Raw genomic sequence first — 12,256 nt, forward strand, 5'->3', positions numbered from 1 at the left:
CTCATGGTTGGGGGGTGGGAGGTGCTAAGAAAATAGAAAAGGTGATTGTAGAGAGAGAGAGCCAGTTGAGTGCCCAGACTATTTAAGTCAGACGCTTCTCAGAGTTTATGGTCTCTATGGGTTCTGTTTGGATTTTAATCCTGTGAGTTTTTCATACCTCCCACTTACCCATCCCAGCTGGTACATGGAACCGTTTTTGATACTTTGGAGAGTGGCAATCTTTCTGTACACTCTCTTCCTACAATGCATCTTTGGTTTGAGCTACAGCAAGTCTCCACTTATCGCTAATGTCGAGTCTGATGGGATTTTCTCTCATCATCTCAGCTGCAGCTCCGAGGGGAGCAGTCTTTATCTGATTGGCAGATAGAAAATTGTACAGCATCACTACCCTGGCTAACCGAGGTATTGTAGGCGTTTGTCAAAACTTATGTCACAACATTTCACAGTGTGTAATTTAAAAAAAAACTAAACCAATATTGAATGTAGTTGATCATATGTATGCTGAACTGTTTAGGGGTAAAGCATCCTGATATTTGCAACTTACTGTGAAATGCATCAGAAGTAGGATGAATTCAGAGGTATTCATTTTAGAGAGTGGGGAAAAGGACTCAAAACTTGTAGGCCACATGTTAATGAAGCACTATCACTTATTCACTGATTTTTAAAAAGCATTATTTATTAATTTTTTTCTAATTTCGGAAGAATTGCATGTGTATTGTAAAAAAGCTGAAGATCAAGCAGCTTCATTTAAGTGTGGTTGTGAATGATGGGGTTGTGTTGTGTGCGAAACCACCTTCCAGTCGTGGACCTGAGATGCTTTGGTGCTGTGACGGGAGGGAAGAGGGGGTGAGATGTACAGAGAGCATGTCCGTGAGTCCAGCCCTATCGCTCGGCAGTGTGTTTGATGAGCCAATAATGCTCGTTGGTGGAAGTGTATGAGCAGCTCTAGGGGCTGCACAATTAAGAATCTATTCTCAGGGCAGCCCGGTAGCATAGTGGTTAACTTCGTGCACACTGCCTTGGTGTCCCGGGGTTTGCAGGTTCGGATCCTGGGTGCAGACCTACATGCCACTCATCAGGCCATGCTATGACGGCGTCCCACATATAAAATAGAGCAAGATCGGCATAGATGTTAGCTCAGGGACAACTTCCTCAGCAAAAAGAGGAGGATTGGAAATAGATGTTAGCTCAGGGCCAGTCTTCCTCACCAAAAGAAAAAAAAATAGAATCTCTTCTCTTATCAAGTTGACCAAGGCCAGGGGGCCTGTGTAGTGTTTTTTCCTTCCTTGAGAGAATCTGGAATAAAGAAATTCTGTATGTAATGCTATGAAGAGATCTCCAAAAGTGAAAAGAAGAGAGTGAGTATATGCTACTACTGTGCAGAAAGGGATGGAAAAAGAACAGAGTCGTATTTGCTTGTATGGATCTAGAAGGGATTCATAAGAAATCACAGTGGTTTCTCTCAGGATGGGGCGGAGGTGGGGCCTGGTGGGATGGGGATGCGGTGGGAGGGAGGCTCTCCTTGTATACCTTTTTATAGTTTTTGATTTTGCAAGCTATGTAAATAAATTTCCTCTTCAAAATTAAGTAATAAAATATAAAAAGAGAATATAGAATAACAGGAGACAATGCTCTCTAGTTCCTTGGAACACATGAAAATGGGAAATTTTAAGGCTTTGGCATTCCCTGATTAATCATAATTTCAGTTACAAAGACCATCACTACACCGTGAGAGAGAGACTCTGTCTTAATAAATGTCCTGCATGTGGCTCTGCCATTAAGGAACATTATTTTGATATTGGTTTTATTTCTCTTTGCCTTTTTTGTTTCTTCTACAGGTAAGTTTATCATCCTGTCCGTCCCCTTTCACAAAGATATTTGGGCAGACCCCTGCCTACCTGTGGGATTTGGGATGCAGAATAGCGTTGTCTTCTAGAACACATGCTACAAAGGCAGGCATCACGTGATGGCCGTGGCTCCTGGGAATCAAATCAGCTCACTCACCAGAGCATCTGACTTCCCTGCGGCTTCCTTCTTTCTTGTTGTTTGAGATTTTAGGGATGGAGATAGTCACTCTGGCTGTGGTCTACAGACTGATGATGAGAAGCCCTTCTGCCATATGTATTTAATAAATTAGAACACAGACTTCCATTATCCCTTCTTGAAATGGGGCCTCTGTCTGTCTGTAAGGATGTCTGGAGAATGGAAAAGTAAACACAGAATTAGGAATCCTAACATTAATGCAATTTTCATTTGCTATCAGCTTACTCCATCGTCTTGGAGATGCTATTAAAAATGCATGCAGGATGTGAGTGAGATAAAACGTATCAAAATTCAAGTTGATTCCAATTTACATTGGCACTCCATTTCTCTGGCCTTCTGGCCTCCAGCGGCTTTAGCCATCTGGAACACAGCCCAGGGCAAGAGATGAGGGAAAAGGGCCTCTGAGCTGTGAAAAGTGCTGCCATAAAGCTCATAAGGCTCAATTCAAAGTAAGGTCTTTCCCGTATGCACTCAGGGCCTGTGGAATCAGTAACTTATATTAATATTAGCTCTCCCTTATTCGGCACTTACTGTGTGCCTGGTAACATGGTTATATGTAATAACTTATTTAATCCTCACAACAACCCAATGAGGTAAGTTACTATTATTATTCCCATTTTACAGTTGAAGAAACTGAGAAAGGTTAAATGACTTGGTTAAGGTCGTATAGACAGTGAGTGGGTAGAGCAGGAATTTGAACCCAGGCAGCCTGACTCCGGGGCCTATCTCGCTAACCACGTCTACTCGCCTCCCATCTGATTGTGTGTGTGTGTATGTATGTGTTTAATACACATAATTCTAAAAAACTCGGATATTTGGTCTTCCAACTCTCAGTAGATTAGGAAGTGGGGCCACTAGAAGCAAGCGTACTCGTAACATCAAGAGACAGCTGGCAGCCTAGTGGTGACTGAGGATGGAGAACCTGTAAGCTCACGAAGTCTGGGTCCTGGCTAGGAGTCAATCCTGCATGTTTCTGTTGTCCTTGCAGGAACTCAAAATGCAGTATAGTACCATGATTAAAATTTATAAAGATGGCTGTAGCAGACACTATAAGCTGTCCCCAGTGTTCAATTTCCCCTTCTCTCGCTTAGTAATAGAACTCCCAACTTTTCCATGGACCCCAGCTGCTGAGTCTCTTACTGCTAGGAGTGGCCATGTGGCTAAGTTTTGGCCCTGGGGCTAGGAGCAGAAGTGAGATGTGCCGGGTCATACAAGCTCTGTCCTTCTGCCTTTTCCTCTTCATGGGCTGGATGTGGTCTTAGGGGTCAGGCTGGTGAGAAGGGAAATACCCAGAGATAACAGCAAAGGTTGAAAAGAGCTTGGGTCTCTGACCCTGTGGAGTTGCCAGCCTCAAAATATTCATTTGGGTGCCTGGACTATTTATTCATGCATTATTACATGTGACAGAAACAAATTCTCTTGTTTAAGCCATTTTAAGTCTCTCTTAGAGCAGCCAAACTCACAAGCTAATGAATACAGCAGGAACATCAAGGAAAGTTTACATTATGTTTGTTGTATTTTGTTAACAAATCAAGGAAATATTCAAGGCATTTTAGAAAGAGTTCAATAATAAGCTTTGAGGCCTAATAGAGGCAACTTTAATTATTTGGAAACATCCCGGAAACTTTCTAAATGCTGGCAGAAAAAGGAATATACTCTACTTGGTTGACGTAATAAGGGAGAGGATGTAAATTCAGTTCAGTTCCACATATATTTATGGAATGGCTGCTATGCGCCAGGCAAGGTCAACGATAGAGTCCTTGCCTTCTGAGCTCACAGTCTGGGGGTGGGCGGTGCGGGGACACAGAGATGAGCATGTGGACATAAAAATGATCAACACTGGTGGGCACATACCCAATCCTTACTTGGGGCATCAGGGAAGGCTCTTTGGAGGGATATCCAAGCAGAGTCCTAAGGCTGAGCAGAAGCTTTGCTGGCCACTGTTCTAGCTCCTGGCAAGGTTAAGTTTTACTTGAAGAGGGGAGTTCTTGTGTTTTATGGAAACTGGAGCTGAAAAACCCATTCAGAAGCTTCTCTGCCTTGATAAATGTGACCCATGAAACTAACATCTCGAGTTTCTGCGGTTCTCCTTTCTTTCTGTTCCAAGCTCCCCCCATCCATGGGACAAGCTCCAGCAAACTTTAGGGTGGCCGTTGTGCCCTTTTGGGATGTGGGTAAGCAGGTGCTACCTAGGATGTATCATCCAGGAATCAGAAGGACCTTCAGCTAACAGTGTCTTTTCTTTCATCTTTAAGTAGTGGTAAAAGGGAAGGAGTAGCCAGGAGCCTCAGGAATTAAGTCAGTGCTCACAGAAGCACAAGTCAGCTTGCTCACCCTCATCTACAGCGACAGGCTGATAGATGATGGGCGAGTTGTTTAACTCTGGCTGTCAGTCCTGCAGGTGACGCTGTTGCCCTCACCCAAGCAGGGGACTGTAGGGAATGATAAATCGAAGGTATTAGATGACACGGGGCAGACTGAGAAAGAAAACGTAATTAATTCTGTTGGAGCAGTCTTGCAGAAATATTGATGCCTGAAAGACACTTGGCATTTTCTTTTCCCCAGACAGTATTTACTCAGGGAGAGAGTCCAGATTATGGCAGTTGGGGTAGAGGGGTGAGTTGCAGAACTCAGGAGAAACAAGAAAATGTGGAGTAGGACCGTCATGAGAACTGTCTTTCCCTGAGTTGTGGTTTGAGGCCAGCTTCCTTGGGGTCTCACCCCAAACTTTTGCTTACCTCAGTCCCCTGGATCTGATATTAGCTGAGCCCTAAGTCAAAGCGAAAATCCAGCAGTATGTGGTCATGGACTTTTAAAAAATTGCCTATAATTTTCTTTTAAGGAAAATTGTTTTTCACACACACATGTATATGCCCACACAGGTACATATAATGCATATGCACACATGTACATATAAATATTTCTTATTTGACTTTTAACAAAGATTTATCACCATTTTTTTCCATGCAAAACGTTGTGACCAGATAAAAAAGAATTCTAAAAATGGAATAAATGAAATACCAAAATGAAAAGCCCTTGGATTTTGCTGAAATGAAATTTCAGTTATAAACGAGAAGGCTTCTATTTACCCTGAATGAGTTAACATTCTCCTCTTTGATATAACAGATAAATAGATCGAGCAGTAACTATTTGGCATACTGTACTACAAGTACTCCAATTTTAATCTAATCTCTTCCTACCAAAAAAAGAAGTATAAAATTGCTTTCTGACGTTCTTAGGAGAGAGAATGAAGTCCATGACATAGTCTAGCAAGCCCTGTGTCCTGGGCCCTGCCTCTCCCTCTTCATTCTCCATTCTCTTACCTAGTTTCATGTTCTTCACAGCACTTATTTTTCTCATTTTCGTATTTATTTCTCCACCATTTAAGATTTGTCTTAAAGATAATGTAGGTGCAGAAGGGTGCACTTAGGTGAACCACTGGAGGGATTTTCCAGTGGTCATGGGCTTCTTAATAATTTTATTTATTTATTTTTTTTTTAATTTTTTTTTATTTATTTATTTTTCCCTCAAAGCCCCAGGAGATAGTTGTATGTCATAGTTGCACATTCTTCTAGTTGCTGTATGTGGGACGCGGCCTCAGCATGGCCAGAGAAGTGGTGCGTCGGTGTGCGCCCGGGATCCGAACCCAGGCCGCCTGCATCGGAGCGCACGCACTTAACCGCCAAGCCACGGGGCCGGCCCATTTTATTTATTTTTATTGTAAAATACACATAACATAAAATTTACCATTTTAACCATTTTAAGTGTACAATTCAGTGGCCTTAGTTACAGTTACATTGTTGTGCAACCATCACCATCCACCCCCAGAACTTTTCATCATCCCAAACTGAAACTCTGTACCCATTAAACAACTCCCCACCCCCGCCTCCCCCAGCCCCTGGTAACCAGCATTCTACTTTCTGTCTCTATGAATTTGACTACTCCAGGGACCTCCTATATGGCCGTGGACTTTTGATATGAAGTGGACTGGCTGTGGTCCTGAGGTTAGACACGATGTGCCTCCCATTTCTTTCTATTTGCTGTAAGTTTATTAATATCCAGCTGTGTGATGACAGTCGCCAGCTAGCAATGGTGTCTTGAGGACTGTTCTCATGGATTTTTCTCTCGTTTCCTGTCATCGCTGTGAGAAACTGCTCTGCAGCTAATGTTTCAGTGTCAGACCACCGTCTCCAGTATGAGTAACAGGAGCTGCCAACTTCACAGTTAACTTCTCCTGCCAGTCACGGTAATAAGTGGATTCCTTCCCCTTGAGTGGATTCGGTTAAGGGCTCAGTGGCGGTATGAACACCATCTCTTAGAATAAATCGAAGCCATGTTTGAAGGATGCTGCTTCCAATAGTGATGATTTCTGAATTTTTCTTCTTCATCTGCTCTGAAAGACTTGCTTCCTAAATATGAAGGTTTTGTATCCAAGAGTGTCTGTTTAAAAGAAAAATGTGTTAAATATGCAGTTCTGCCTCTTTCCTGCCCTGACTCCTTCCCTAAATCTGAATCCTGTTTAGCAATCAAGGAACATCTGGAACTTTTAAAGGCCTGTTTCATCTGGAAGATAGGCACATCTTGTTTAGAATATTTCTGGAAAATGAAAGAGCAGAATAGGAATTTGAAAAGATTGAAGTGTGCTGGGAGAACATGTCCATGCCTTAATCCAGAGGATGAGAATCATGAGGACATTTGGTTTGGAGGAAGCGAGCAGTCCTGCAGCCAAGGCCTTACTCTCTCCAAACCCTCATAGAATGAACCAGAGAGCAGTCCAGGTGTCAGAAAAGTGCACCACAATTTTGTCACAGGAGTTGGAGAAGACAGAATAAAAGGTGTTTTTCTCTCCACTTGGAAAGTAACAAGGACCAACAGCCTCCTAACCCCATTGGTATCTTGGAGCAACTGTTGAGGATGGATGAAATTCATTGGATTAAATTATTGTTCTCAGCTCATCACACTCCCTGTATTAGAACTATACATCCACACCCTGTGCCATGTGACTGTATTAGTCCCCTCTGGCGTGGATGGAGTATATGTCCACACTTCAATGACTTTGGCTTTTCCCATGTAACTTGCTTTGGCCAACAGAATGTGGATGGAAGTGACAGTGTGCCAATTCACTCACCTGTCGTCTGCTGATGCCATTTGACATGAGAAGAACATGCCTTGGGGAGCTGCTGCCCCCAGGAAAATGAGACAAATCCTGGGGAGCAAACCTGAATCTAAGCTGCACCCCAGAGCCACGCTAACCTGCAGCCTGAAGCGGATTGATGTTAGCTGACCTCTAGACCCACGAGTAATAAAAATATATGCCTGTGTAGGCCACTGAGTTTTGGGGAAGTTTGTTACAGAGCATTATTGTGGCAAAAGCTGACTAATACAAAGACCAAAATGCAGAAGCAGAGAGTAGAAGGGTAAGTGAAGTAGGTGGCTGGTGTATGAGTAAGGAAGGAAGTGATGGTGGGGTCTGAGCAGAGAGCAAGTAGAGAAGGGCCTCCAAGAAGAAGAATGAGGTGGAGATGAGAGGAAAGGAGTACTGCAGCTGCAGCTCCATCAGATGCTGGTATGGGCAGTGGGGCAGGAGCAACGCGCGCGCACACACACACACACACACACACGTGCACACACCATCCTCTATGCCTTTGGTGAGCACTGGGGTTTCTGGTGTCTTTGTGCAGTGTTGCCAATATCTAGGAGGTCTCCAGAGAGTAGAAGTTTGATTCCTAGGAGGATCTAGACTTCCAATTTTGGGGTCTACCTCAGCTCATGGTCACGATATGTCAATGGAGCAGTAATAGAAAGGTGGGACGTGTGAGATCTAAGGACAGAACTCTGCTGACTGGGTATTGGACCCACTGGCTGGGATGCTCCTTAACTTTAAGCAGCCATTAGCACAGGGAACCACCCCTCCAAAGCACAGATGCCTGGTGAGAGCTGGACTTGTGACCTTGGGAAAGTTACTTAACTTCTCCAGGCTGAGATTTGGAGATAAGGGAAATAATAACTGTACCAACTGATAGGGTTGTCACGAGGAGTGAGTGAGAGTGAGTATGTGACATGTCGGGCACAGAGTAAAGCCTTCCATAAATTCATATCAATAACTGTGCTGCCATTTTGCAACAAGAACTGGTATCTGGTGTGCAGTAAGCAATGGACATATCTCGTTTTTCTGAGCCTAAATATTTCATAAAGACAGGAGTCCCACCAAATGGATTGTGACACCTGACCGAGCCCTGAACTCTCACTGGCAATACTCTGAGCAGAAAGCAGTCCTCCACCTTGGTCACCTTCTTCCTCAGCCCACTTCAGCCCATCTGCCAGCTTTTGTTTTCCCTTTTCCTCAGGGAAGTCTGTTCGTTCTTATGCTCCTGGGGGAGAAAAGTGGAGGTGGACCTGAAGGAGCAGGTGGCGGAGATCAACAGGACGCTCCATCCTACCACCAGCTTGGGCTGTGGGCAGCCCTGTTTTCTAGTTGGCTCGTCCACCGTGAGCTAGGTGAGCCCTTGTCACACCTGTGCTTTGTAAGATGGATCAGATGACCTTTATCACTCTCCAGCTGGGCTATTTTTAGCCAGACTGGTCTCTGAACACTCACTTGCATTTATTTTTCTGATCCACTATACGTTTGCTCTCATTCTGTCTTGCATGCTCCTTTTCTGGGGGAGAATTTCCCAGATCAGTGGGCTCTCTGCCCAGCCATTTTTACATTTTTCTTAGAGTTCGTGGAGAGGAGCCCATCTGCCCCAGGAGGCGTTTGCTTTCTAAAGCCAGTCCTTCTAGAGGCTCTTTGTCTGTCCCTGGTCATGTTTCAACCCCCGCATGGGGATGCCAGGGGATTTAGCAGCCCTCCTCCCAGAGCATGGTGACAGAGTAAGGGGGTGCCCTAACCCTGCCCCTACGGCCTCAAGCTGTTCAACAACTTGCAAAAATGAAAAACGCTTCTACTGTTTTCTCTCCTCACCCCTTCCCCAAGAGAACAAGCCAAATTCTGTTCAGTTCCTCTTGTATCCGATTTGACTGTGTACTTCATTATTACAGAAATCAGCCATGGAAGGAAAGGCTCTTAACAGAAGCACACACTTACTGGCTTTTTACCATGTGCATGTCATTCTAAGTGCTTTACATGTATTTATTCATTCATCCTCTCAAGCACCTTGTGAGGTGGGTACTGTTATTATCCCCCTTTACAGAGGAAGAAACCGAGTCACAGAGGCTGAATAACTTGCCCAGGGTGCACAGCTAGTAAGTGGGATCCGGCTCTGAAGCCTGAACTCACCCCCACTCTGTCGTAATGTCATCTTCACAGTATTGGCTGGTTTGAAGGCCACCACCACTTTTATTTACTTATTTTTTTCTGGAAAAGTAACAAATATTCAGCAATGTTCAGAGATGTGGCAGTCTCTTAACAGGCCCTAGGAAGAGCCTGGCCCTCCAAGGGTGAATGTTCTTTTTAGAATATGGATTACTTAATGCCTCTTTGTCCCTAAGTTTGAGCCCTAGGTACCTATTCCTGGCAACAGGAAGAGTCCGGTCAACTTCCTATTGTTATGCTAACATTTCCCCACTCTCAGCCTGGCAGAAACCAAGTTAACCATTTCCCTTGTCACCCCTCTTTCCTCTCTAGCTCACACAGAAACTAATGTACAATTACATCCATTTTCCAAGATCTGGTGTCCTCAGGTTACAAGCCTTGGAGTGCTTTGCCTCCTCTGTTTGGTTGGTTTCTCATATCCAGTAAGTCCCTTCCAGCCTTGCCCTCCTCCTCAGACAGTGGCCTTCCCACCCACTGGCCTTTCCATCTCATCAGACTAATCTAGAGCACTAGGGTTGCAGCAGGAAAGACATGGCACATTCAAGCTGGGTAATTGCAGAGAGTGTAATAAAGGGACTATTCCCAAAGGTGTAGGTGGGGTTTAGGAAGGTCAACAAGGGATGGAGCGATTCCCCAGGGCTGTGACAGTGGGAAGCCACTGCTACCCCTAGGCCTGAGGGTCCAGGGAAGGGAGCTGTTACTCGACCCCTGAGAGAGATGTGTGGAGAGGGCCTCTGACAGGTGCTGTGGCCTTAGGGAGAGGGGCATAGACAACTGAGGCCCAGCAGGGAAGGTGCTGGGGGATAAATATCCTGACTTCTTTGCTTCCTTCAGTGCCTCCCATACAGGTCAGACTTCTGGCCACACAGCAGGGTGGGGACAGTGGGGAGTGTACCTGGAGGGGCAAAGGGAGGATGTGAGGACACACAGCATACACCAACTTTTGCCACATCATTCCTCCACTGGTATTCAAGGAATTCCACAACAACCCCATCAAATTCAGCCTTCTCGCTTCCAAATCGCTAGAGAACAGGAATTATTGATATCACATAAGCTGGTATTCTTACTCTATGTATCTGTTTTATATATGGTATGTGTTATTTATATTTTAAAATCTTCGTCATTTATTTATGTCACTCTGAAATCCAAGGCAAGTGGATTGTTGTGCTTCTGGGGACAAGCGTCATCCCGGCCTCTCCTGGGCAGTCTAGCAGCCTATGATGGGAGTGACAGTAGCCTGGCTGGTACTGAGATGGCAGAGGGACCCTGTCACTGTGGAGAGCACATACTAACAAGGCTCTGGTGTGGTGGCGAGAGCCCCGGGCTCTGAATCTAGAGAGACTGGGTTTAACAACTTTGCCAGTTACTAACTAGACTAATACTTTACCCTCTGAGTCTGTCTTTCCTCATCTGTAAAATGAGGATGATTCATATAGCACATTACTGTTGTAAGGATTAGATGAGATAATGAATGTAAAGAGATTGGCATGTCAGAGGCACTCAACTGTGGAAGGGGCTGAGTTTTACTCTCCTTTGAATCCTTGCCCAGCACAGTGCCTGGCGCGTGGGTGCTCCATAATTGTTTCCTGGCCTGAACTGATGGAGAGGCCCTTTGAGGATGTAGGAGCTGGTGGTGGTAGCGGGTTCTAAAGTAGCTAATGCTCCCTCTCCCCATCTCTGCCAGGGCCCCTCTGCTTACCACTGGAGGTTTTTGAAGGCAACTGTGCGTCAGTGATCCGCTCAACACCCACTTTCCCAGCTGCCCCGTTGTATGAGGCCCTGTGATGCCTCAGTGTGAAGGCAGCGAGGGAGCTGCTCCCACCACATTTTACTTCCCATGTCCTGGTTGACACTGCCCTCTGCTGTGTGCTTATGGGACAAGCATGTTAAATGAGGGTTTGTGGTGACTTTTTCTTGACGTTGGGGAAGAGAGGCTGCCCTATATGGGCTGTTTGCTGTGCTGTTGCGGGGACAGGTAGTGTTTAGGATCCCCACCCCCCCAGTTTAGCCTGCAGCTCCTGAGGTTTCTCAAACACAGGGGGCTTTTTACCAGTGTCCCTGACTGCTCAGCTATCAACTAATGCCATCCTTCTAGGCTCAGGTTTCTCTCTATGGCAGGCACTTTGTGTTCCTCCAAGACCGAAAAGGAACAGGGGTAGAATTTGGTTGCTATCACTCCTCCTCTGCTGTCTGGTTTCCTCTAATCCCTAGGCACCTAATTCTCATAGCTGCCCCAGCTGCTCTCAAGGGTCTGGGGTTGCAGCAGGCCAAGGGAGAACCAGAAGCCACCCTCCCTATCCATGCCTGTGACAGCCAGCCCTGTCCACCTGCGTCCACCACCCTGCCTGGCTGTCTGCTGTCCCTTCTCAGAGCTGAGCTCCCGGTCAGTGAACTCGAGGTGGGGTTCTGCAGGGCGGAGCGGGATGGTGGGGCTAAAGTCCAGCCCACCTTCCTTTTAGTTCACCACGGAACCTGTTAGAAGCGTCTGCCTTTTACGATTAAGTTGAATTATGAAATTGCCAATATGCAACCATTTGTGATCTACAAAAACAGCAATTTCATACAGTTCAATGTAATACTTAGGCACGGAAACCCTATATGTGCTAGTGGCGGCCATGGAGTCCCATATTCCCCAGGCTCATTCAGACCCAGGCTCATGGCACAGTGGGATCCTGGACTGTAGAGCTGCAAGGAGGGCCCTAAAGTCCAAGAGAAGGTCGAGTTGATCTCAGGGGCTTGGGACTGGCCCCACTCCCCCCTTCAGGCCCCTCTGTTCCCGTGTAGGTTCCGTGGTGACCTCCAGGCTGTGCTTCGTTTGGGGGACGTAGCCAGGAGAGGAGATGCCAGGTCAAGAACTCTAGAGAAGCCCTTCTTCTTGGCAATGGCGCTCGCCCTCCT

The sequence above is a fragment of the Ceratotherium simum genome, chromosome 13, assembly GCF_057802395.1.
Source record: "Ceratotherium simum simum isolate JZ-2026a chromosome 13, ASM5780239v1, whole genome shotgun sequence".
NCBI lineage: Eukaryota > Metazoa > Chordata > Mammalia > Perissodactyla > Rhinocerotidae > Ceratotherium > Ceratotherium simum.